This window comes from Pristiophorus japonicus, chromosome 5, assembly GCF_044704955.1.
Source record: "Pristiophorus japonicus isolate sPriJap1 chromosome 5, sPriJap1.hap1, whole genome shotgun sequence".
In the NCBI taxonomy this organism is placed as follows: Eukaryota; Metazoa; Chordata; class Chondrichthyes; family Pristiophoridae; genus Pristiophorus; species Pristiophorus japonicus.
In genome coordinates, this window is record NC_091981.1 from 260734441 (window position 1) to 260761609 (window position 27169).

General features: G+C 46.2%; 1 protein-coding gene and 1 pseudogene across 1 annotated transcript in view; both read left to right on the plus strand.

Moving 5' to 3' along the window:
* adarb2 (adenosine deaminase RNA specific B2 (inactive)) overlaps positions 1-27169 on the plus strand; it is an 832900-nt gene that overhangs the window by 487686 nt on the left and 318045 nt on the right. The window lies entirely within an intron of this gene.
* LOC139264799 (U2 spliceosomal RNA) lies at positions 24919-25097 on the plus strand (annotated as a pseudogene).

A 27169-nucleotide genomic window follows, 5' to 3' on the forward strand; every position in this document is an offset into this window, starting at 1 on the left:
AGGGAGAAATCTTACCTCCCTCTAGTTTTCAGCAGCCTACTCCTTCATAGGATGGGAGGTTGTGGGGTGGTGCTGGTTGGGGTGGTAGGTGAGGGAGGGCCCATCACAGCAGACCCTAACTCAATGTTAGGCAGTTTGCAGGTACATAAGAACATAAGATGGATGTGATTTGATAGTAACTCGCATTACTTATGTTCTCTAAAAAGCAAATCTTACATTTATATAGTGCCTTTCACAACCTTCGGACATCCCAAAGTGCTTTACAGCCAATGAGGTACTTAATAAAGTGTAGTCACTATTGTAATATAGGAAATGTGAGAGTCAATTTGTGTACAGTAAGTTCCCAAAAATAGCAATGTAAAAATTATCTGTTTTAGGTCCTGGTTAAGGTCTAAATGTTGGCTTATTGCTCTTAAACACTTGGGAAGGAACATTTTCGCCAGGTTTGCGACCGGGTTTTCGCCGCGATTTGGCCCTCCGCAGCGAAAACCCGGTTGGCGGGATCCTCGGGTATCTCTTTGCGGCGGCGCTTTCAAGTACCGCCGGGGAGAGATGCGCCAACGTACAATGACGTGCCACAACGCTGATTGTGTTACCGTCATACTTTCGGCACTCTCCGCCGCTCCCAGAATACCGACAGGTCAAACCTGTCGGCGCAGCCCTGCCAGCAGCGGTAAGCATGAAGACTTGCAAAAAAGCTCAGTTATTTTAAAATTATTTTTCAGCGATTTAGTAGGTGAGGGTTTTGTGAATGTGTTTTGACTGTTTTATGCAAATTTCTTTGTTTTGTTTTACTCCCCTCCCAAGGCCTCTCTCACAGTCCTACCGGCCCCAGACTAAAGTTGCCAAAACTTGCGGTTTGCGTCGTGAATCGTCATGCAAAGCTGACTTTATCAGACAGAAAGGCCGAAAGTTAGACTTAAAAATGGAAGTGCAGCGAAAACGATAATTTTGGTGTAAAACTACCATTTTTGCCAAAAAACTAAAATCCAGCCCGGTACACCAGCAATATTAGTAATGAATGTGTATGCTACTTTAACAGATTAACATCTTCACTGGAATAGCAGGCAATGGAATTCATAAGAACGTGTTAACATGTTGCAGAGGAGAATAGAGGTCAGAAAAGACTGTGCAGTCCATCAGACTGGCCCAAAAAGCTAATACCTCTCAATCATCCTCTCCGTCAAATATCTATCCAATCATCATGAAACGTTATCACACTATCTGCCTTCCTGGGTTGCCCATTCCAACACAACCATCTGCATAAATTAGTTATAACTAAATTGTCTGTGCACTTTCCTTCTTCTAAGCTTAAGTATGTGTCTGCTGGTTCTAGAGATAATGGCAATCTTGAATATATTATAACGGTTCAATTGTCAATTAATTTAAGAATCTTCAATATTATAATAATATCTCCCTGAGCCTTATCTTCAATATTGGAATAACATCTTCCTGAGCCTTATCTTCAAAGTAAACAACTCCAGTATCTTCATCCTTATCCTCATTGTCCGGGGGGCCGAATATGCTCCGTGCCCCGTTTGGGGGGCAGTAGCCTTCTGGGCCCGGGACTTAAACCGCCCGAACTGGAGGTCCCACACCCAGCATGCAATTGGGCTTTGCGCCCATCAAATGAGGTGGAGGGCTGTCGCAGGCGCTCTGCCTCATTGGAGGAGCGTTCCCGAAGCGTCAGTGCGGCGTTGATTTCAGCGCTACGCAGAAGCTCCACGTAGCACTGACGCACTACAAAGCCACACCCCTTCCGGTCAAGGGGAGGATGGCTGCGCACTCTGCGGGCTCTTTGGTGGCTGCCATTAGGCCACCAGGGACGCGCTCGACCGGGCCATGATGGCGGCCCGGTCGAGACGAGGGCTGCCATTGTTGAGCTGACCGAAAAGTCGGCCGGCAAAATAAAATGGCGGCCCGGGACGCACACGTCCTCCCCTTTAAGGGGCACCCCAGACGGGTGCAAAGGGGTCGTCGCGCATGGCAATGACGTCAAGACCTGTTGCGTGCCTGCCCGAGGGAATAACCTTGGGGGGGGCGGGGGCGCTCCGGAAAATCACCCCCAAAATCTCGGGCAATTTCACCTGTGGTGCTACCCCCACCCGCCACGGGGCGCAAGAAAGGAGTAATTTCAGCCACCACATGTCTTAGAATCATAGAATCATAGAAATTTACAGCACCGAAGGAGACCATTTCGGCTCATCGTGTCCGCGCCGGCTGACCAAGAACCATCCAGCCGAATTCCACTTTCCAGCTCTTGGTCCGTAGCCCTGTAGGTTACGGCGCTTTAAGTGCACATCCAAGTATCTTTTAAATGTGGTGAGGGTTCCTGCCTCTCCCACCCTTTCAGGCAGTGAGTTCCAGACCCCCAACACCCTCTGGTTGAAGAAATGGCCCCTCAAATCTCCTCTAAATCTCCTCCCAATTACTTTAAATCTATGCCCCTGGTTGTTGACACCTGTGGCAAGGGAATCAGGTTCTTCCTATCCACTCTATCCAGGCCCCTCATAATTCTATACACCTCAATCCATTCTCCCCTCAGCCTCCTCTGTTCCAAAGAAAACACAACCAGCATTTCAAATCTTTCCTCATAGCCAAAATTCTCCAGTCCTGGCAACATTCTTGTAAATCTCCTCTGCACCCTTTCCAGTGCAATCACATCTTTCCTGTAATGTGGTGACCAGAACTGCACACAGTACTCCAGCAGTAGCCTAACCAGTGTTTTATCATCATCATCATCATATGCAGTCCCTCGGAATGGAGGAAGACTTGCTTCCACTTTAAAAGTGAGTTCTCAGGTGCTGTACAGTCCAATATGGGAATTACAGTCTCTGTCACAGGTGGGGCAGACAGTGGTTGAAGGAAAAGATGGGTGGGGAGCCTGGTTTGCCGCACGCTCCTTCCGTTGTCTGCGCTTGATTTCCGTTTGTCCTCGGCAACGAGACTCGAGGTGCTCAGCGCTCTCCCGGATCCTCTTCCTCCATTTTGGGCAATCTTGGGCCAGGGATTCCCAGGTGCCGGTGGGGATGATGCACTTTATCAAGAAGGCTTTGAGGGTGTCCTTGAAATGTTTCCTCTGCTCATCTGGGGCTCGCTTGCTGTGTAGGAGTTCTGAGTAGAGCGCTCGATTAAGGGGTCTCGTGTCAGACATGCGGACGATTTGGCCCGCCCAATGGAGCTGGTCGAGTGTGGTCAGTGCTTCGATGCTGGGGATGTTGGCCTGAGCGAGAACACTGAGGTTGGTGCATCTATCCTCCCAGTGAATTTGCAGGATCTTGCGGAGGCAGCGTTGGTGGTACTTCTGCAGCACTTTGAGGTGTCTGCTCTATATGCTGTATAGGGAACAGCATCAACCCTTGTACATGTCCTTTTTTGACCTCACAAAGGCCTTTGACACTGTCAACCGTGAGGGACTATGGAACGTACTCCTCTGTTTCGTTGCCCCAGAAATTTGTCACTGTCCTCCGCCTGCTCCATGATGACATGCAAGCCATGATCCTGACCAACGGATCCACCACAGACCCAATCCACATCCGGACCGGGGTCAAGCAGGGCTGCGTCTTCGCAGCAATGCTTTTCTCAATCTTCCTTGCTGCAATGCTTCATCTCAGTCTCAACAAGCTCCCCGCTGGAGTGTTTTATACAGTTCAAGCATAACCTGCTTGCTCTTGTATTCCATGCCTCAACAAATAACGGCAAGTATTCCATATGCCTTCTTCACCACCTTATCGACCTGGCAGATCTATCGACCTGCACTCCAAGGTCCCTTTGTTCCTCTACACTTTTCAGTGTCGTACCATTTAATGTGTATTCCCTTGCCTTATTTGACCTTCCCAAATGCATTACCTCACACTTATCCGGATTGAATTCCATTTGCCACTGTTCTGCCCACCTGACCAGTACATTGATATCTTCCTGCAATCCGCAGCTTTTTTCTTCATTATAAGTCATTGATATTTACTGCAAAAAGCAAGGAACCCAACACTGAGCCATGTGGAACCCCACCGGAAACAGCCTTCCAGTCCCAAAAACACCCATCAACCATTACTCTTTGCTTCCTGCCTCCGAGCCAATTTTGAATCCACCTTGCCACTTTGCCTTGGATCCCATGGGCTATTACTTTCGTGATCAGTCTGCCATGTGGGACCGTATCAAAAGCTTTGCTAAAATCCATTTACACTACATTGTACGCACTGCCTTCATCGACCCTCCTGGTTATCTCGTTGAAAAATTCAATCAAGTTAGTCAGACACGACCTTCCCTTGACAAATCCATGCTGACTGTCCTTGATTAATCCATGTCTTTCCAAATGCTAGGTGTAAATTTGGTTGCTCTTTTCTGCATTGACAATGTCTGGATATCCAAAATTGTATGTAGTGCTCCAGGTGTGGCTGTACCAGTGCCTTGTATTGGCTCACTATAATCTCCTGGGATTGCACTCTTTCTCTCTGGCTATATATCCCAAGATGTGATTTGCTTTCCTTACTGTTGCCACACACTCTGTTGTTGCTTTCAGTGAGCTGTCCATGAGTCACCCTGGACCCTTTTCCTCCATTGTGTCCAGTGGCCTGGAGCCAGCTAATTTATATTCCCTCTGTTTATTTCTGTTCCCGCATCCTATTACCTTGCACATTAATTGCTATTTGCTACTCATCGCTCCACCTTCCCAACCGATCAAATCCCAGAGCATTTTCATTACTAATACATTGCACATTGCATTTTCTACTCGATGCAGAATTAGATCTATTGGGGACGTAGAATAGGGATGCCCTCCATCAATGCTACTTCTCTCCTGCACCCCTGCGCTATATGTCAAAAATATGAACCACCGTGGAAATTGGTTTTGTGACGGCTGCAATAATATAAAATAATATTCCTGTCACTCATGTCGCTCAAACAACCCCCCTTCCCTGACATGGCCAAGCACAAAAGCTTCGCCTTCAGTGCCGAAACCCATTTATAATGTGCTTTTCTTGGTGACAGTTCTGAAATGCATTTGTGCCACTGTAGGTGACACAGGCCCCGGTCACAAGGAATATAAAAGCAGCACCATGGAGTTATTTAACCCACGACATGCCCCAATAGGTTCTGTACTTTGCAACATTTAGGGGGCTTTTACCAGTTTTAATCATCTGAATCCAAATTGAACTGACATCACTCAAACCTAACCCCATTCACTCCCATCATGCCCTGCCTACTCCCTAAAGTGGTAATAAATGGATCCCATCAGTCACCCCATATTTTTTTTTCTCCCACTGCAATTTGTTGTTGCAAATTATAGCTTCTCAGTGTTGAGATTTAACTGCATTTTAAAATGTAGCTTAAAACCTTTTTAGTGTTTAAATGTGATATTGGCTGTAGCTGCACTGAGCTTGTGTGCTCTGGGAACCGGGGAGCTGTTAGTTAGAAGGTTAAGCTGCCCTTCTTTTTTAGCCCAATATTAACGTTTGTACACTCAGCCCCTGAATGCTAATGTTTATTTGATTTCTGTTGCTTATATGTCGGAAGGACTAAAGCACAGAACAACCCTGGGATTGAATGCAATTATTTTAATATGAAACACTCTTTAGTTTCGATTACTTTGCTATCCATTGCATCCCTTGAGGCATTTATGAGCAGCTCGGGTTCTCGTGTGAAAATGCTAAACAGTTAAGTGCTTCGGGTCAGAATGTTTAATTGGAGTGGCTTTGATTCTCCCTCCCATTTTCATAGTGTTAGCAATATTTTTTTTAATTACATATTATGGCTATTGTGTTCACAGTATTTAGAATGGGTAATCTCAATGATGGACATGAATAAAGATTATTGTTCCTTTTGGGTGGGAGATTTCCCAGGTTCCATCTTTGGTCAGTGCTGAGTCAGCTGACCTCACCAGAATGGCGGCTGCAATAGGTCTAAGTACCACTAGACTGGAGGAGAGAAGAAAGCAGCCAGGGTCTCCGCTCCTGTTTACTGAGGTCGCAAAGTGTTTGCACATGGACGTTCAGTCAGGACAGGGTTGGAACTGAGGGCCAGTGAGCCATCCTGTTGACAAAAACAAGAGGACCACGAATGGCAATGTGAGTGAATAAATGCTGCCTTGTGCTCAGGAAATGCCACTGTTGTACTTGATGTATGACAGTACTTAAAGGGGAGGACATCTGTAACCTCAGTGATGCAACGATAAGCTGCCTTCTGGCTGATCCGAGTGATGTCTCTTGTTGAAAGCACCCAATAGTATAGAAGCCAAGCATGGTAGTCACCTTTCACTTTCGCATCCATTTACAGTGGCATCCTGATGTTCTGTAGGTCTAGATCCAGGAACTGACTCAGATCTGAGGGAGCATCGCTGTTAGGTATCGGCCTTCTTACACATTATTGCTTGCTAGGACCCAGGTAGGTGATATTGTCAGCAATACTAATGCTGCATCACTCCCTAAGGTATCAACCCCACTCCTCTCCAAGCTATAGCCATTTTCCTAATCCAATGTATTTTATGGCAGATAAGATGCAACACACATGCTGCTAAAAGACTCCTCCTTTTGGGCAATATTTCCTGCTATCTTCCTCCGGTGCTCGAGCACCAGTTTTAAGTGGCATTACTGAACGTATTATAGGAACAAAGTAAATCCCGAGAAAATATGCAGGGTACATCCGTATTAATTGCTGCTTAACAACCAGTTAATGAGCAATATGAAAGCTTTAACCCCAGAGTGATTTGTTAATGTGCATTAGAAATATTTACTCCCAAAAGTAAGTTTAGGAGCATCAGCAGAGGGTAACTCCTGCTCAATTAATACCAAATCACAAACATCCTGGCCTTTAATACATAATTAGCATGTGCACTAGCTCGAATGCACAGGCAAATTAACCCTCATGTGGCACAGACCTTTGTATTACTTCCACAGTATAGCATATCAGCAAGGCCACCGATTGATGGTTTTCACAGAAAAATGTATGAACTCACAATATCCCACCCACAAAGCACTGGTAAAGATCTCAGAGTCCCTTGCAATAAAAGCAAAATATAACTTATTCAGTCATTGTAAATAGGTGGCCTTGCAAATCCTCGGTATGTTCTCGGAGTGGGTGGGGAACAAGTGAAGAAAGGGATTCATTAGGCCAGGTACATCTATATTATGTTATAAATCTTACGTCTGTGTGCTCTTCCTGTCTAAAAATCCTTACTTCCTGTTGTTACATTTGTGTCACACTTTGTGTCAAAATTTTCCATTATAAATCCTTATGTCTACATTCATAATAGAAACTGCCTATGTAAACTTGTCACACTGTAATTACATTATACAGTATAGAGCCCAACTTGTACGTCTCCCAGCTGCACAGACTTCAATAAGCTAACTCCTAAACTCTGACCAACTCTACTTTTACGCCTTACAAATTACCGTAAGTTTTACTATTTATCTATAAATGAATCTTAAGAAAGTTACATCAAGAGCTCTTCAAGATCTCCTTTTGCGGTGTCAGCCTTAGCTCAGATATTTTGCTCTCCCCTCTGAGTCAGAAGGTTGCGGGTTCAAGCCCCACTTCAGATCTTTAGCACATAATCTCGGCTGGCACGTCAGTGAAGGAATACTGCACTGTCAGAGGTGCATTTTTTGGATAAAGCGATAAACCTAAGTCTCAGCTATAATATCAGGTGGATATAAAAAAATCCCATGGCACTATTCAAAGAAGTGTAGGGGGGTTCTCCCAGTGTCTTGGCCAACATTTACCCTTCAATCACCACTACTAATTAGCAAATTATCTAGTCATTTATATCATTGATGTTTGTGGGACCTTCCTTTGTGCAAATTAGCTGTGGGGTTTCCCTACATGATAACACTGACTACATTTCAAAAGCAATTTATTAGCTGTGAATTATTTTTGCGATGTCCTGAGGATGTGAAAGACACTATATAAATGCAAGTTCTACCTTTCTTACAACATCATTTTTTATCTTTCACTCTATAAATATCCTACCTTGAAAATAGTTACTAATATTTTTCTTCTGTTTCAAACGATTTCTGTTCTCGAAAGGATCTCCTCTAGATTACAAGCCATCCAGCAGTTTGGATCCTGGAAACACTTGCTTTCCCAGGGCTCTGCTGACGCCTCTCATGAGGTAACCACTAAGAGGTATGACGGAGGGGCTCAGAGTGGATCACTTAACATGAAAGGACTGGGCCCAGGCCACGCACCACTTCTTATTGGCAGTGTCAATATTGGGTGTGAGCCAGCATTCTTTCACTCTGGAGAGCCTCTCTCGGGGTACCAATATGCTCTGCCACCACGTCACCTCCAACTCTTTCTTTGAAAAGGGAGTGTTTCCAGAAAAAATATATATGTGAACGGCTTAAAAGCATTCAGAAGGTGGAAGGTCGTCATGGAAACCATCAACGCTAATTGGACTGCTTTTTGCTTTTCTAAAGAAAGAGTAGATCTGAAGAGGAAATTATCTAATCAGAGATTATATTTCACTAAAATGATACACCAGAATGTGTAAAACGGTTAGAACTGCTGGAGGTCTTTTGCAATATTATGCTTAATATATAAGTTCATCTTCATCACGTCAAAATCAGCCCACAGTTTATTTTATGTACAAAAGCAAAATCCTGCGGACACTGGAAATTTGAAATAAAAACAGAAAATGCTGGAAATGCTCAGCAGGTCAGGCAGCGTCTGTGGAGAGTGCAACATAATTAACATTTCAGGTCGATGACCTTTTGTCAGAACTGGAAAAAGATTGAGGTGTAACAGATTTTAATCAAGTGAAGGGAAAGAGGGAGGGGAGGAAAGAACAAGAGGGAAGGCCTGTGATAGGGTGGAAGGCAGACGAGATTAAGAGACAAAAGGGATGATGGTTCAAGGCAAAAGGAGATGGTGATGGGACAAGTTAAGAAACAAAAGATGAGACTCTATAGGGTACAAATGGTGGAATCATCAACAGCTGCCATTGGGAAAGAGAGAAAAAAACAGAATTAAAATAAATATATAGGGGCAGGGGTTACGGTCTGCAATTGTTGTATTCGATGTTTATTTTATGTAGTCAGACTCACTTAAAAGCATGACCCTCCAATAAGACATCAATGTTTTTTTTAAACCTCTTCTCCCTTCTTCGTGCTCGCATAAAAGAACTGACTCCTCACAGAGGTACAGTTCCCTGGACAGTCGTCATACTCTGGTAATTCAGCACATTTAAAAAGTGTTTGGATATGTACTTGAAGTGCCGTAACCTACAAGAGCTGGAAAGTGGGATAAGAACATAAGAATCAAGAGCAGGAGTAGGCCATTCAGCCTCTCGAGCCTGCTCCGCCATTCAATGAGATCATGGCTGATCTTCAACCTTAACTCTCCTTTCTCGCACTATCCCCATATCTCTTGATTCCCTTAATATCCCAAAATCTGTCGGATCTCAGTCTTGAATATACTCAAAGATTGAGCCTTCACAGCCCTCTGGGGTAGAGCATTCCAAAGATTCGCCACCCTCTGAGTGAAGAAGTCTCTCCTCATCTCAGTCCTAAATGGCTGACCCCTTATTTTGAGACTGTGACCCCTGGTTCTAGACTCTCAAATTGGTCTATTCAGAAGTGACATTCTGTTCAGAACTATGAAGCTTGAAAGGAACTTAGCGAACTTTGTTATTAATATCATCAGGCTATGTAATAGTCTGCCTATCCCCAGTTTTAATTGCTCAGTTATTTTATTGTGAAGGACACAGGCCAGGAGGTGGGCTGTATATCTGCTTGGTCATAGCAGTGATTGTTGTGAGAAGACAAGAGTAGGCTGACCATACGTACCTGTTCTCCAGGGACAGACCCCGGTTAAGAGCAAGTTATTATTTAAATGGAGAAAGATTGCAAAGTGCCGCAGTACAGCGGGACCTTGGGGTACTTGTGCATGGAACACAAAAGGATAGTATGCAAGTACAGCAAGTGATCAGGAAGGCCAATGGAATCTTGGCCTTTATTGCAAAGGGGATGGAGTATAAAAGCAGGGAAATCTTGCTACAGCTATACAGGGTACTGGTGAGGCCACACCTGGAGTACTGCGTGCAGTTTTGGTTTCCATATTTATGAAAGGATATACTTGCTTTGGAGGCAGTTTAGAGAAGGTTCACTCGGTTGATTCCGGGGATGAGGGGGTTGACTTATGAAGAAAGGTTGAGTAGGTTGGGCCTCTACTCATTGGAATTCAGAAGAATGAGAGGTGATCTTATCGAAATGTATAAGATTATGAGGGGGCTTGACAGAGTAGATGCAGAGAGGATGTTTCCATTGATGGGGGAGACTAGAACTAGAGGGCATGATCTTAGAATAAGAGATGTGTGCAATAAAGGTACAGCAGTTATCATGGGCGACTTTAATCTACATATTGATTGGGCAAACCAAACTGGTAGCAATGCGGTGGAGGAGAATTTCCTGGAGTGTATTAGGGATGGTTTTCTAGACCAATATGTCAAGGAACCAACTAGAGAGCTGGCCATCCTAGACTGGGTGATGGGTAATGAGAAGGGACTAATTAGAAATCTTGTTGTGTGAGGCCCCTTGGGGAAGAGTGACCATAATATGGTAGAATTCTTTATTAAGATGGAGAGTGACACAGTTAATTCGGAAACTAGGGTCCTGAACTTAAGGAAAGGTAACTTCGACGGTATGAGGCATAAATTGGCTAGAATAGACTGGCAAAGGATACTTAAAGGATTGACAGTGGATAAGCAATGGCAAACATTTAAAGATCACATGGATGAACTTCAGCAATTGTACATCCCTGTCGGGAGTAAAAATAAAATGGGGAAGGTGGCTCAACCATGGCTATCAAGGGAAATTAAGGATAGTGTTAAAACCAAGGAAGAGGCATATAATTTGGATAGAAAAAACAACAAACCTGAGGACTGGGAGAAATTTAGAATTCAACAGAGGAAGACTAAAGGTTTAATTAAGAGAGGGAACATAGAGTACGAGAGGAAGCTTGCAGGGAACATAAAAACTGACTGGAAAAGCTTCTATAAATATGTGAAGAGAAAATGATTAGTGAAGACAAATGTAGGTCCCTTGCAGTCAGATTCAGGTGAATTTATAATGGGGAACAAAGAAATGGCAGACCAATTGAACAAATCCTTCGGTTCTGTCTTCACGAAGGAAGACGCAAATAACCTTCCGAATGTACTAGGGGACAGTGGGTCTAGTGAGAAGGAGGAACTGAAGGATATCCTTATTAGGTGGGAAATTGATGGCATTAAAGGCCGATAAATCCCCGGGTCCTGATAGTCTGCATCCCAGAGTACTTAAGGAAGCAGCCCTAGAAATAGTGGATGCATTGGTGATCATTTTTCAACAGTCTATCGACTCTGGATCAGTTCCTATGGACTGGAGGGTAGCTAATGTAACACCACTTTTTAAAAAAGGAGGGAGAGAGAAAACGGGTAATTATAGACCGGTTAGCCTGACATCAGTAGTGGTTGAAAATGTTGAAATCAAACGTTAAGGATGAAATAGCAGCGCATTTGGAAAGCAGTGACAGGATTGGACCAAGTCAGCATGGATTTATGAAAGGGAAATCATGCTTGACGAATCTTTTGGAATTTTTTGCGGCTGTAACTAGTAGAGTGGACAAGGGAGAACCAGTGGATGTGGTGTATTTGGACCAACTAGAGAGCTGGCCATCCTAGACTGGGTGATGTGTAATGAGAAGGGATGTGGATAGAGAACTGGTTGGCAGACAGGAAGCAGAGAGTCGGGATAAACTGGTCCTTTTCAGAATGGCAGGCAGTGACTACTGGTGTGCCGCAGGGCTCAGTGCTGGGACCCCAGCTCTTTATAATATACATTAACGATTTAGATGAAGGAATAGAGTGTAATATCTCCAAGTTTGCGGATGACACTAAACTGGGTGGCGGTGTGAGCTGTGAGGAGGACGCTAACAGGCTGTAGGGTGACTTGGACAGGTTAGGTGAGTGGGCAAATGCATGGTAGATGCAGTATAATGTGGATAAATGTGAGGTTATCCATTTTGGGGGCAAAAACACGAAGGCAGAATATTATCTGAATGGCGGCAGATTAGGAAAAGGGGAGGTGCAACGAGACCTGGGTGTCATGGTTCATCAGTCACTGAAAGTGGGCATGCAGGTACAGCAGGCGGTGAAGAAGGCAAATGGTATGTTGGCCTTCATAGCTAGGGGATTTCAGTCTAGGAGCAGGGAGGTCTCACTGCAGTTGTACACGGCCTTAGTGAGGCCTCACTTGGAATATTGTGTTCAGTTTTGGTCTCCTAATCTGAGGAAGGACGTTCTTGCTATTGAGGGAGTGCAGCGAAGATTCACCAGACTGGTTCCAGGGATGGCTGGACTGTCATATGAGGAGAGACTGGATCAATTGGGCCTTTATTCACTGAAGTTTAGAAGGATGAGAGGAGATCTCATAGAAACGTATAAGATTCTGACGGGACTGGACAGGTTAGGTGCGGGAAGAATGTTCCCGATGTTGGGAAAGTCCAGAACCAGGGGACATAGTCTTAGGATAAGGGGTAGGCCATTTAGGACTGAGATGTGGAAAAAACTTCTTCACTCAGAGAGTTATTAACCTGTGGAATTCCCTGCCGCAGAGAGTTGTTGATGCCAGTTCATTGGATACATTCAAGAGGGTGTTAGCTATGGCCCTTATGGCTAAGGGGATCAAGGGGTATGGAGAGAAAGCAGGAAAGGGGTACTGAGGGAATGATCAGCCATGAACTTATTGAATGGCAGTGCAGGCTCGAAGGGCTGAATGGCCTACTCCTGGACCTATTTTCTATGAGAGGAAACATCCTCCCGGCATCTATCCTGTCAAGCCCTGGATTAGGCTGGATAGCACTTTTTCAACCGACATGACATGATGTGCCGAATGCATACATTTCTATGATTCTATGGTTTTATGAAAGGGAAATCGTTCCTCGAGTTTTTTGAGGATGTATCTAGCAAGGTAGATAAAGGGGAACCAGTGGATGTAGTATATTTGGATTTCCAAAAGGCATTCAATAAGGTGCCACATAAAAGTTTGCTATGCAAGATAAGGGCTCAAGGGGTTGGAGGTAATGTATTAGCATGGATAGAGGATTGGTTAACAGACATAAACTAGAGAGTAGTGATAAACTGGTCATTTTCCGGTTGGCAGACTATAACTAGTGGGGTGCCATAAAGATCAGTACTTGGGCCTCAGCTATTTACAATCTATATTAATGACTTAGATAAAGGGACCGAGTGTACTGCATCCAGGTTTTCTGATGATATAAAGCAGGATGGGAAAGTAAGCTGTGAGGAGGAAACAAAAAGCCTGCAAAGGGATATAGACAGGCTAAGTGAGTGGGTAATAAGATGGAAGATGGAGTATAATGTGGGGAAATGTGAGGTTATTCACTTTGGTAGGAAGAACAGAAAAACAGGATATTTTTTAAATGGTAAGAAATTGTTAAATGTTGGTGTTCAGAGAGATTTAGGTATCCTCATACAGAAAACACAGAAAGTTACCATGCAAGTACAGCAAGCAATTAGGAAGGCAAATGGCATGCTGCCTTTATTGCAAGGGGGTTGGAGTACAAGGGTAAGGAAACCTTACTACAGTTGTACAGGGCTTTGGGGCTGGATTTTCATGTTTTATGATTTTGGGGCGGTAATGACGGTGGGGCAGTCCTGATACAGCCTGGATACAGCCTGAAAAATGTTTGCGCCTCAGTCAGCAAAATTGGGCAGCTGGGCCCTGAGTGTGGGGTGGAGTGGTAAGGAAGGCGTTGTACACCTCTCTTAGGGCGCTAAGCCGACTGAGCATGTGAAAATCCCAAGCTAAAGAGCTGGTCTGGGAACGCTCTAAGAGAGGTCTGGGGAGAAAAAATATCCACCAAAAACATTCCCAATACATAGCCCATGCCACCACAGCATAAAATGCAAAAGACATAAAAGAAAAAGCAGTCACAGTTACCTGAGGTCGGCATGACTTACCTCACCGCAGCCGTTAAAGCTTTCACAGGCGGTCCCAGCACGGCGCGCTACGCTGCGCTACAGGTCAGGCAGGAGTCAATAATCGAGCCGGTGTTGCAACCAGGGGCATTGCACACCGGCTCACCTCTTCCAGGTGGTAATGTTCCGCGCCCCTCAGAAATTGGCCCCGAAAACCCCGGCGGGGCGCTAGAAGCTGACCGCCTGCCCGGAAGAGCTCACCGCCCCAGGGTATTGTCGCCTCCCCAGAGTGAAAACCAAAGCGGACAGGACCGGAAAACCAGCCTCTGGAGTACTGTGCACAGTTTTGGGCTCCTTATCTGAGAAAGGACATGCATGTCTTAGTGGTGCGACCAAGGTTCACTAATAGGGGTGTCCTGTGAGGAGAGATTGAGTAGAATAGGCCTATGCTCTCTGGAATTTAGAAGAATGAGAGGTGATCTTATTGTAACACATAAGATTCTGAGGGAGATTGACAGGGTAGATGCTGAGAGGCTGTTTCCCCCTGGCTGGAGAGTCTAGAACTAGGGGGCATAGTCTCAGGATAAGGGGTCGGCCATTTAAAACTGAGATGAGGAGGAATATTTTCACTCAGAGGGTTGTGAATCTTTGGAATCACCTACCCCAAAGAGCTGCGGATGCTGAGTCATATATTCAATGCTGCGATCGCTAGACTTTTGAACTCTAGGGAAATCAAGGGATATGGGGATCGGGCGGGAAAGTGGAGTTTAGGTCGAAGGTCAGCCGTGATCTTATTGATTGGCGGAGCAGGCTCGAAAGGCAATGTGGCCTACCCCTGCTTATAGTTCTGGTGTTCTTATTATTGTCCCCGCTCTGACTTTTTGAAGTAAACTCCTTCTAGAACCTTTTTACTTCCCGCAACCAGCACGACCGACCTCTACAAAGAAGCTGAGCATAAAGCAGCTGTCATTTGCGTTCTGATTTCATGCAGGCAATCACATCGCAACACTATTTAAGCACGTGCATATGGTGCATTTCTATTGCTCTAACGAGCCACTGAAAGTCCCTTCCATGTAGAAAAATCAGCCCAGAGTGATTTGAACAAAGCCTGTGACTTTCTGTGGGTAATGAGAGAACAGCTAGTTTTCTGTCAATGGTAATGGACACGAGGTATTTGCTATTTAGGGGCTTAGTGACTGAAAGGCTTCGCATGCTGTTAGTCAGAGTAGCTGCTTCTCAAATCTGTGGCCCACTGTGTCTTCCATGAAAATTAAGTTAATTGTAATGAGTAAGCTCAATTCCATTAGAATCATAGGGGCCGAAATTCATCAGCCCACCACCCGCTACTACCGACTGCCGCCGATATTCCTCCTGAAGATGTGCCCAGTGCCACTTTCGAGGTGGCCTGGAGCAGGCGGGAGGGGAGAGCCACCGGGAACCGCCCGCTGACGTCAGCGGACGGCCGAGTGGCGCAACTGACCTCCCGCCCGCCGAGCTCCCATATCCCGGCGGCAGAATGGGGGTGGACCGCTGGCTGCAGGCCGGTCTGTCCCCGACGGTAAGCAGGAAGAACCTGAAAAAAAGGTAAAAAATGTTTTTTAAATATCAACAGTGACTTACCCGCATGGGGTCCCCTGATGGTCTTCAGATAGCTTTTGTATTTTTTATTGGTGATTTTTTTTTTTCAGGTCTTTGACCCTCCGTGGGCCCGACTCCATCCTCAGCGGCACTTGGGCCGAGAATGAGACCTCCTGCCCACTGCCGCCCAGATGGGCAGCGTACGTCGTTCATTTGCCACCGAGGGACCTCAGCCATGAATATCCGGCCCAAAGTACCATTCGGTACCTCGGCGGCACTTTGAGCGGCACTTGGGCGGGCGGAAGCCTTGATGAAAATCGGCCCCATAGAATGATTACAGCACAGAAAGAGTCCATACGGCACGTCAAGCTCGTGCCGTCTCTCTGCAAGAGCACTTCAGCTAGTCCCACTCCCCCGCCCTTTCCCCGTAGCCCTGCAATTTTTTTTCCTTCAGGTACTTAGCCAATTCCTTTTTGAAAGCCACGATTGAATCTGCCTCCACCACCCTTTCAGGCAGTGCATTCCCAGAGCCAGCACACTGGATTGAAACCAGTTGATATCATGCTATTGTTTGACAATATTTATCCAAAAGGTGGTCAATAATCCCGTAAAAAAAATTAACGTTTATTAATAGAAAATTTACATTCCTCTCAGGCCCGGCCGAAACCCTCCCTGCTGGCCCAGTGGACTTAACTAAAAGGAATGTAAAGTTCGCAGCGGCTCTGCCCTTTAACTGAAGGGGAGAGACCTTGTGATGCGCCAGCGCGATGATGTCATCAGCGTGGCGCTGATGACTGACAGCTGAGGCCACCCTGCGCCGCTCCCACTACCGCCCCCATGATGATCCACTTCCGCCCCACTGGAAAAAAAAACCCGAGGAGCAGAATTTCGCCGGATAGGCCGGCGCATCCATTGTGGCAGCCAGAACACTTCAAAACGGCAGGTGCACCCCGTTTCTATCTTAGCAGGTCAAGCAGCACCCATGGAGAGAGAAACATAGTTGACATGTCGAGTCGATGAGCTGTAACAATTTTTACATTTTTTTTTCAAAGCACAACTTTTTTAATGGCCCCCATGATTTTCCTCCCGGATTGCTTACAGCAGTGTCCAGGAGATCAATCGTTAATTTTTGGAGACTCTAGGGCAAGCCTAGAGGGTCTACAAACCAAGACCTCTATGAGCCAAATAGTGCTAGATTAGATATAGCTTTGAGCCATAGGCCGAGGTGAAAGGTCAGGTGAGGCAGCTAGATGTTAAGTGACAGTTATTACTAGGGACTCAGAATCGAAGATCAGTAAACTGCTTGAAAACAGCTTAAAATGCACATTTTTTTCCTAAACAGCAGCCACCACTAAATGTTTTCATAAATTATTCTTAAAATATTTAGATTAAGATATCCCCAAACCCTGGAGAAATTTGCTGCAGAATGTAAATTCTCACATAGCACAGGTTGGCCCTGAGATGCTGCAGAGTTCGAGGGTACCGGGATATAATTATTCAGTGCATTATTATTAGAAAGAAATGATTTATTACAAGGGAAATAACTGCTTTATATGGTGGAACAGATCTGTCACTGATGTGGAGTTGCAGCAGTAATCACAGCTCACCCAGGGATTGTGTACGAGGTAGAAGTGGCCCATTATGAAAATCAGATAGGAAGCTGCTCTTTGAAAAGCAAACAATGGGGCCAATTTTGACGTGACTCCTTTCGGCGGGCAGGTGGCTGGCAAAAGAAGCCCACTTCCAACCTGATGAAAGCTGTCAGAGGCCCAAAGCATTTTGATGATCGGGCCTCATTACTGTATTAATTGCTCGAGCCATTCCAAGCAGCTTGCCGATCAGGGGGCAGGACATCCGGCAACTCTCTGACACCTGAGAAGGTCCCGAGTTGAGTTAAGGGGTGGTGTGGGTGGGGAGAGGGGGGAATGGTGGGGGCAATTCTGGGCAAGGCTTTATTGCTCTTCCTGGCCACAAAAAATTCACTGAGAGAAAACCTACCTGCCCCATTTTTGGAGTGGCCTGCAATAATAGCATTTGAAAATTGCATCGGGATCCTCTTGGACATTATAGGACCCCGATTCTGGCAGGAGTCTTGGCCGCCTATCTGAAGGCCCCCAATTAAAATGGCACCTGACCAAACAATGGTGGGAACAGGATGAAATTGGGGATGAGAAACATAGAAACATAGAAAATAGATGCAGGAGTAGGCCATTCGGCCCTTCGAGCCTGCACCGCCATTCAATAAGATCATGGCTGATCATTCACCTCAGTACCCCTTTCCTGCTTTCTCTCCAAACCCCTTGATCCCTCTAGCCGTAAGGGCCATATCTAACTCCCTCTTAAATATATTCAATGAACTGGCATCAACAACTCTCTGCGGCAGGGAATTCCACAGGTTAACAACTCTCTGAGTGAAGAAGTTTCTCCTCATCTCAGCCCTAAATGGCCTACCCCTTATCCTAAGACAGTGACCCCTGGTTCTGAACTTCCCCAACATCGGGAACATTCTTCCCGCATCTAACCTGTCCCGCCCCGTCAGAATCTTATAAGTTTCTATGAGATCCCCTCTCATCCTTCTAAACTCTAGTGTATAAAGGCCCAGTTGATCCAGTCTCTCCTCATATGTCAGTCCAGCCATCCCTGGAATCAGTCTAGTGAACCTTTGCTGCACTCCCTCTATAGCAAGAACGTCCTTCCTCAGATTAGGAGACCAAAACTGAACACAGTATTCCAGGTGAGGCCTCACCAATGCCCTGTACAATTGCAGTAAGACCTCCCTGCTCCTATACTCAAATCCCCTAGCTATGAAGGCCAACATGCCATTTGCCTTCTTCACCGCCTGCTGTACCTGCATGCCAGCTTTCAATGACTGATGAACCATGACATCCAGGTCTTGTTGCACCTCCCCTTTTCCTAATCTGCCACCATTCAGATAATATTCTGCCTTCGTGTTTTTGCCACCAAAGTGGATAACCTCACATTTATCCACATTATACTGCATCTGCCATGCATTTGCCCACTCATCTAACCTGTCCAAACCACCCTGCAGTCTCTTAGCATCCTCCTCACAGCTCACACCGCCATCCAGTTTAGTGTCATCTGCAAACTTGGAGATATTACACTCAATTCCTTCATCTAAATCATTAATGTATATTGTAAAGAGCTGGGGTCTCAGCACTGATCCCTGCGGCACTCCACTAGTCACTGCCTGCCATTCCTGTCTGCCAACCAGTTCTCTATCCACGCCAGTACATTACCCCCAATACCATGTGCTTTGATTTTGCACACCAATCTCATATGTGGGACCTTGTCAAAGGTGTTTTGAAAGTACAAATATACCACATCCACTGGGGACAATATTTGTAAGCACTGCTGCAATCCACCCCTTGGATCCTCAACTTTAGGACTAATATCAGGACACTTTTCTTAACACAGAGAGTGATTAACACTTTCATTTAAGTCATTTAAGTAACACCGAGATGTAGCATTAGTCGGGGGGCAAGTGTCGGATTGTTCAGGATGGATTAAGATGGGCTGAATGGCCTTCCTCATCAGTAAGTATCTTGTGATCTTGTGAACGTAGAAATGTATAGGATCAGGAAAGACCATTGTGGCCCACCTGGTTAATGCCAATAGCTTACCTTACTAAATAAAATAAATCTCTGTTCTTCCTACTTACTTTGCCAACTACAGAAAATTGATAAACCAACAGCTATAATGTCGTGCTACTTATTGTAGGCATTCACTGGGAGCTGTACGAAATGTGTGATCTACCCGGGGGGCCAATTACATATAATATTGTATGTGGTCCTGCTGTTGGTGAAGGAGCTATAAAAATTAATGTAATTCAGTTTCAGTTTAAAATTTGCAGAAAATGTTGCGGTTATAGTTGAAAATGAGGATTATTGCTATGGATGAAAAAGCAAATCGGATAAATAATAAGGTAAAATACAACAGCAACACAGCTGGAATAAGATTCGAGCAGTGCAGAAACTGTGGGGTTAATTTTAACCCCCAACGGGTGGGTTGGGGTCGGGTGTGCCGTTAAATAGTAAAAATCTAAAAACCGCCTCCAAACCGCCCACTTTCGGATTTAACGGAGACGGGACAGAGGGTGGGCAGCCAACCCTCTTCCAGGAGGCAAGTTGGTATTTAAATATTATAATGAGGCTCAGAGCCTTACATTTAACCTCCAGGGAGAAAATAAGTGTCCTCAGTGCACTGCTTGTAAGCCAGGAGTGCACCCCCCCACCCCGGCCCCACAGGCCCCCCCAAGCTTACATTCTTCACTTGGATCAGAACCCTACCCCCCCCAACACAAGCCCCCATCCAAAGTCCCCCCTCCACCCCGGCCCCCCCAGACCCCCCCAAGCTTACATTCTTCACTTGGATCAGAACCCCACCCCCCCAACACAAGCCCCCATCCAAAGCCCCCCCTCCACCCCGGCCCCCCAGGCCCCCCCAAGCTTACATTCTTCACTTGGATCAGAACCCCACCCCCCCAACACAAGCCCCCATCCAAAGTCCCCCCTCCACCCCCCCACCCCGGCCCCCCAAGCTTACATTCTTCACTTGGATCAGAACCCCACCCCCCCAACACAAGCCCCCATCCAAAGCCCCCCCTCCACCCCGGCCCCCCAGGCCCCCCCAAGCTTACATTCTTCACTTGGATCAGAACCCCACCCCCCCAACACAAGCCCCCATCCAAAGTCCCCCCTCCACCCCCCCACCCCGGCCCCCCAAGCTTACATTCTTCACTTAGATCAGAACCCCACCCCCCCACATCACAAGCCCCCCATCCAAAGATCACCCTGCCCGCCGCAGGGGTCGGCAATCAATCCTCCCCCGGGATCAGGGAATCACACCCCCCCCACCCGGGATCGGGGATTGGACCTCCCCCAGGATTGGGGCTCAAACCCCCACCCGTGTGATCAGACCCCCTGCGATCGAGGATCGGACACCCTCCCCACACTGTCAGCAGTAGCTGCAGGCCCCCCCACCTGCAGCTCTCCCTGCCCGACTGGAAGCCAAGACTGTCCATCAGGCTGACCTCCGGGTGGGGATTCTATCAAAGCTAAGCTACGCAGGCTGTGAAGTCTGAAATCTCCACCCCACCCCCCCCCCCCCCGCCCGCCTTTGCGACCCGCCCATGTCAATATCGGTGGGTCTATGATTTTACAAAGGACTGTTGGATATCACCCATCCAGCTATTATTGAAAGCACCAATGTAAAATTGAATGCTCGGTCTGGAGAAGAAAGCTACCGTAAGAATAATATAGAGGTTATATCAACTTTGTCACAGTACGTACAATGTACTTGCAATATACAGGCAGGAAGTCACCTTTTACAGGCACAGTCGGTCGTGTAGATGGGAGCCGCATTTTACATTGGGTTAAATTATGAGGACAGGTTGCATAAACTTGGCTTGTATTCCCTTGAGTTTAGGAGATTGAGAGGTGAGCTAATCGAGGTATTCAAAATAATAAAGAGATTCAACAGGGTAGATACGAAGAGGCCAAACTTCACCGTCTCCGAAGGGATGGCAACCGCGGGGCTTGGGCGGCTGATCGAAAAAATCAGCTGCCGCGGTTAGGTGATTTTCCCTCCCCGAGCCATATTCACCTTGGGGCGGGTGGGGTGGAGGTTTGAGCGTTGCTCACTTCGGCCGGAAATGGTGGGGTGAAGCCACTGGAAAACGGCCACCAACTGGATTTTCAGCTGCAAAAAGGTAGCATTTCTTCAAGCAGTGCCCCCGCGAGGAATTCGAGTCGGTGCTTGAACATGACACCGCTGGAGTGTTGCCGCGATCGAGGCCCTTTGGTAGGGAAATTGTTTTATTAATTTTCGGTGTTTTTATTTCAGATTCCATCATCCGCGGTATTTAGCTTTTCATATAGTTTTATTAATTGTTTTGCACCATGAAACCTGCTGAGTGCTGCTCAGAGGTTCGCACATACCTTTGTACAACTTTCAGATCTGACTCTTCAGTGAAGGCCTGTGGGCTGCAGAGACCTGCTTGGCAGGGTTCACCCTGAGGATGGGAGGAGTGTTGGGAGGGCGACACCTGGTACACCTGCTCAGAAGCAGGGCGGCACGCAGGAGACGGCATCACCATCAGCACCGTGCAGACAGGCAGCGGGCAAGGGAGGCAGCAGCCCGATGCGTTCATTCTGCGCCAGACCAGTGTGCCTGCCGTCTTGATCGGCCCAAATCAGGATTGTGGGCAGGGATATCCCCTGTCCACTTGGCTACTCAGTCCACTGCAGAACCCCAGGACAGAGCCAGAGCATGCATACAATGACGCTCATTGTGCCACCAGGTGCATCATCGAGCAGTGCATAGGCTTCTTTAAGCAGAGGTTCCGGTGCCTGGACCGTTCTGGTGGCACCTTGCAGTACTCTCCTCAATGGGTCTCCATAATCGTCATGATCTGTTGCATGCAGTACTACCTGGTTATCAATAGGGGACAACCGCTGGAGGTCAGGCCAGCACTACCACCTGAGGAGGAGGAGGAAGAGGCACATGAGGAGGATCCCCATCGCCCCAGAGCTAGGAGGCGTCGACCCATCGCCACCGTGGAAGGGCCGAGTGCAGACTGGCCAGCACCCTCCTGGGATGATGCGTCCTCACATATATGGAGGTGCCTGGCACCTCCCCTGCAATCTCCCTCCATGTGGTCTGCCAGGCCTCCCCACGTCAGGAAACAGTATTCTTCTTCTGTCCTGCACACTGTCCATCAGTGTCTCCAGCTCCATATCAATGAATCTGTTGGCTCTCCTTGCAACTCTTACACCTCTTACACCTCTTACACCTCTTACACCTCTTACACCTCTTACACCTCTTACACCTCTTACACCTCTTACACCTCTTACACCAGCCATCCTTCCAACCTCCTTCCCCCCTCAGGGCCTTGCTGCAAATCCTGGTGTTTAAAAAGGCCAGAGAGCAGCTGGCTCATTAGAAACCCTTACCTGCATGCAGAATTTCTCAGTGGTGATAACGCTCAAATTAAGACAGCAACACCACTGAAAGATTAGTGCTGGAACCCATTTGTTCACTTTTGAAGCTGAATATGGGGTGGCCCAGCCACAAAAACATTTCAGTGCTAATGGCCACGAAAGATGGGGGAAGTACCAGCTTTCCAGCAGTATGAATTTCAGGCCCAGGGAAACTATTTCCTCTGGTGGGGAATCTGGAGGAAGAGGGTATTATCTTAAAATTAGAGCAAGGCCATTTAGGAGTGAAATCAGGAAACACTTTTTCACACAAAGGCTAGTGAAAATCTAGAACCCGTTCCCCCTCCAAATGCTGGGTCAATTGACATTTTCATGACTGAAATTGATTTTTTTTTAGGTAAGGGGAAAAAAAAAACTTGGATTTATATAGCGCCTTTCACAACCACCGGACGTCTCAAAGTGCTTTACGGCCAATGAAGTACATTATTTTTAAGTGAAGTCACTGTTGTAATATAGGAAACGTTGCAGCCAATATGTGCACAGCAAGCTCCCACAAACAGCAATGTGATAATGACCAGATAATCTGTTTTTTGTTATGTTGATTGAGGGAGAAATATTGGCCAGGATACCGGGGATAACTACCCTGCTCTTCTTCAAAATAGTGCCATTGAATCTTTTACATCCACCTGTGAGAGCAGATGGGGACTCGGTTTAACGTCTCATCCGAAAGACGGAAAAAATAAAGGAACATGGAGCAAAAGCGGGTAAATGGAGTTGAGGTACAGAGCAGCCATGATTTGAATGAATTGTTGGAACAGGCTCATCATCATCAGTCCCTCGAACGAGGCCTAGCTCTGTCAAGCCCGTGTGGTGGCTGATGTGCAACGTTCACCACACATTAAAAAATCCACGCACCGGCATCTTCCACCCTTTCAACTGGAGTTCAGGACTGGAATATCAGATCCTTCATTGAAACACCTGTGAACTCATGTGGAAGCAAGTCATCCTCAAAGGACTAAATGGCTCCTGTTCATGTTTTATTTATTCTCATTGATTTTACTCCCCTGTTTGTCCTTCTCCCTGCGTCACTCACTCCCTGAAAGCAGCAACATGTGACCCAATTCCAGGCTCCTTCAATGTAACTCCATCAGTATAAAGCTATTAGCGGCTCTCTCATCTTCCCCTCCCTGTGGAGATTGCCTGTCTGCCCCCATAGCACAACCTCGTCAGTCGGAGGACATCGCCTCTGGTCCCTATTTCTAACACAAATCACAAAAACACGTTCTAGAAGGTGTTTATAATTTCGCCGGAAATAATGGTCGGAGGAGATCACACTACTGTGTTTGTGATGTTATTAACACATGGCAGAAACTAAAGGAAATCTCCTCGTATTGGGAATTGTTTTCAGTTCAACTGTATCCCCTGACCCACAGCGCAAGTTTAATTGTTTCCCTCTTGCCAGACTGCCATTTCACGTGAGCCTGCGCAACCTACTGGTATCGCTGCGGGAGATTGTCAGCAAAGTGTGTAAAATACAAAGTGAATAGTGCCTAATATAGCTGGGACCAGCAGTGCTCTGTTCCGGTCCTGTACACTCCCGTGCTATGTGGGTGATCACGAGTTGCGAATCATTTTATGAACCTACACCAAAGACGTTTGCTGCAGTGCTGACAAAGGAGCGATGGCAAAGTACAATTCTGTGACTGTACGTAAGAAGATTTTAAAACAAAGCATTTGCAGAATATGAGCAATGGGAAGTGCTGACTGGTGAAGTTACCTTCTCCTCTGATCATGAATCCAGTGATTTTTTTTTCTCTGTGAACAGATTGTGGAGTTGTATCATTGAACCACTAACTTCCGTTAGGGACAAAATAAATGACTTGCCTCAGGGTGAAATTTGAAATAGGAAAGCACAGCTGATCTTAGTTGCATCAGCTTGTTACATTGTGTTCAGCTCTATCCACATATATACCACCAGATTGGATAAAGACTCTGAACAAGCTGCATACTTTGTGGCATTCCTTTATAGCACAGATATAGCTGTTGCCTCATAGCTATAAACTTTCCATGATAGGCTTCTGGAACCTGGGAAATCTAATAATTATTGACAAGAAATGTTTATTTCAATGTAATGGTCCTTCTTTGGATTAGAAAAACAGCCTTCATTACAATGCTTTGATCCTTCCCATGCTGCAGGAGGGTTGATAATTCATTTATGCAGGGCTGGAGACATGGCCCTGGTCCTGTCATCCAAATCAGGAGAAAATAAATACAAAAGAAAGGTCCTAACATACAAAGTGCACAACTGATGCGTACTGTTTGAGCAGAGAACATGGGGAAGCTCTGATGTATTGTGCCTGTTCTGTGGCCAGCTTCACAGAAAGGTTGTTCAGGCAGCGGAACAAAATAGTTTTCCCCCTCTGATCGAACCCAGTTGTAGACTGGGTGCTATCATATGTCTAAATAACATATTTTGGAGCTTCTCGGCCTTTTGGCTAAGATCAAGTGTAGTATCTGTTCTTATCAGTTTAATATCCCCTATGGGGACATGATATTGAATTGATTTTTGGACAGGGAGCTGGATCAGGGGCTTGCCCCGTCCACTCCATGCACTGACCTGGTATTGCAATATTTCCAGGAACGGTGCAACTTCGCCTCTCGGTCTTTTGGCCTAAGATCAAAAATATTGGCGCAAAGTGATCTTTGGCGTTAGAGTTGATCTGGAAAGAAATTGGACATTAAAAAAAAACATATTTTGGAGTTTATTTGAATGGGTAAGTGAATGCCATTCTCCTTCATTAGCATTTGCCAATGAGAGCCAAACCTTAGGATAATACAAAGGACACGGAAGATGATTGGCCTCTTCCTCCTCTCCTTGACACTCTGGTTGCAGGCAGACAGCACTGAAGCAGCTCCTTTCTCCATAGGCTCACAACTCCAAGTGGCTAAGCCACTCCTACAACAGCTCTACAACTATTTTAAATAGAACAATAATTAAGTGCCCCTGATTAAAGGGGGGGGTCACACTCCAGAAACTTTCATTCAAATGCCCCCTTGTTTTTTTTTGAGGGCACCAAAAACACAAATTAACAATTCAACATAAAGGTAACCTTTGTCAAATCAAATCAAATTAAAATTCTGTTCCCGATTGAAATGGTGCACTCCAGTCCCTCCGGTGCCCACCTCTCGCGGAAGACTGCGAGCGTACCGGTGGACACCGCGAGCTCCATCTCCAGGGGCACCCTGGCTCGCGGAAGGTGATTGGACTGAGATAGAGATGTTTCAGCTGAAGCTGATACGGTTCCATTTTAGTTACGCAGACAAGTCTGCAAGCATTGAAGCTTTTTGATGGGAACATTTGCATAATCATATTATTGGCATCTGAGCATGCGTTTAGTGTCAAAAATGTGTACCAATTGTTGCTGATTACTGAGGAGCTTATCAATACTGACCCAAGCCAAAGGAAAGACTCAGAGGGAGTGCAGCAAAGGTTCACTAGACTGGTTCCTGGGATGAGGGGATTGCCCTATGAGGAGAGATTGAGTATATTAGAGTTCCATTGAATTTAGAAGAATGAGAGGTGATCTCATTGAAACGTATAAAATTCTTAAGAGGCTTGACAGGGTTAATGCTGAGAAAATGTTTCCCCTGGCTGGGGAGTCTAGAGCACGGAGTTACAGTCTCAGAATAAGCGGTCGGCCATTTAGGACTTACATAGAAACATAGAAACATAGAAAATAGGTGCAGGAGTAGGCCATTTGGCCCTTCTAGCCTGCACCGCCATTCAATGAGTTCATGGCTGAACATGAAACTTCAGTACCCCATTCCTGCTTTCACGCCATACCCCTTGATCCCCCTAGTAGTAAGGACCTCATCTAACTCCTTTTTGAATATATTTAGTGAATTGGCCTCAACAACTTTCTGTGGTAGAGAATTCCACAGGTTCACCACTCTCTGGGTGAAGAAGTTCCTCCGCATCTCGGTCCTAAATGGCTTACCCCTTATCCTTAGACTGTGACCTCTGGTTCTGGACTTCCCCAACATTGGGAACATTCTTCCTGCATCTAACCTGTATAACCCCGTCAGAATTTTAAATGTTTCTATGAGGTCCCCTCTCATTCTTCTGAACTCCAGTGAATACAAGCCCAGTTGAATACCAGTCTTTCTTGATAGGTCAGTCCTGCCATCCCGGGAATCAGTCTGGTGAACCTTCGCTGCACTCCCTCAATAGCAAGAATGTCCTTCCTCAGGTTAGGAGACCAAAACTGTACACAATACTCCAGGTGTGGCCTCACCAATGCCCTGTACAACTGTAGCAACACCTCCCTGCCCCTGTACTCAAATCCCCTTGCTATGAAGGCCAACATGCCATTTGCTTTCTTAACCGCCTGCTGCACCTGCATGCCAATCTTCAATGACTGATGTACCATGACACCCAGGTCTCTTTGCACCTCCCCTTTTCCTAATCTGTCACCATTCAGATAATAGTCTGTCTCTCTGTTTTTACCACCAAAGTGGATAACCTCACATTTATCCACATTATACTTCATCTGCCATGCATTTGCCCACTCACCTAACCTATCCAAGTCGCTCTGCAGCCTCACAGCATCCTCCTCGCAGCTCACACTGCCACCCAACATAGTGTCATCCGCAAATTTGGAGATACTACATTTAATCCCCTCATCTAAATCATTAATGTACAGTGTAAACAGCTGGGGCCCCAGCA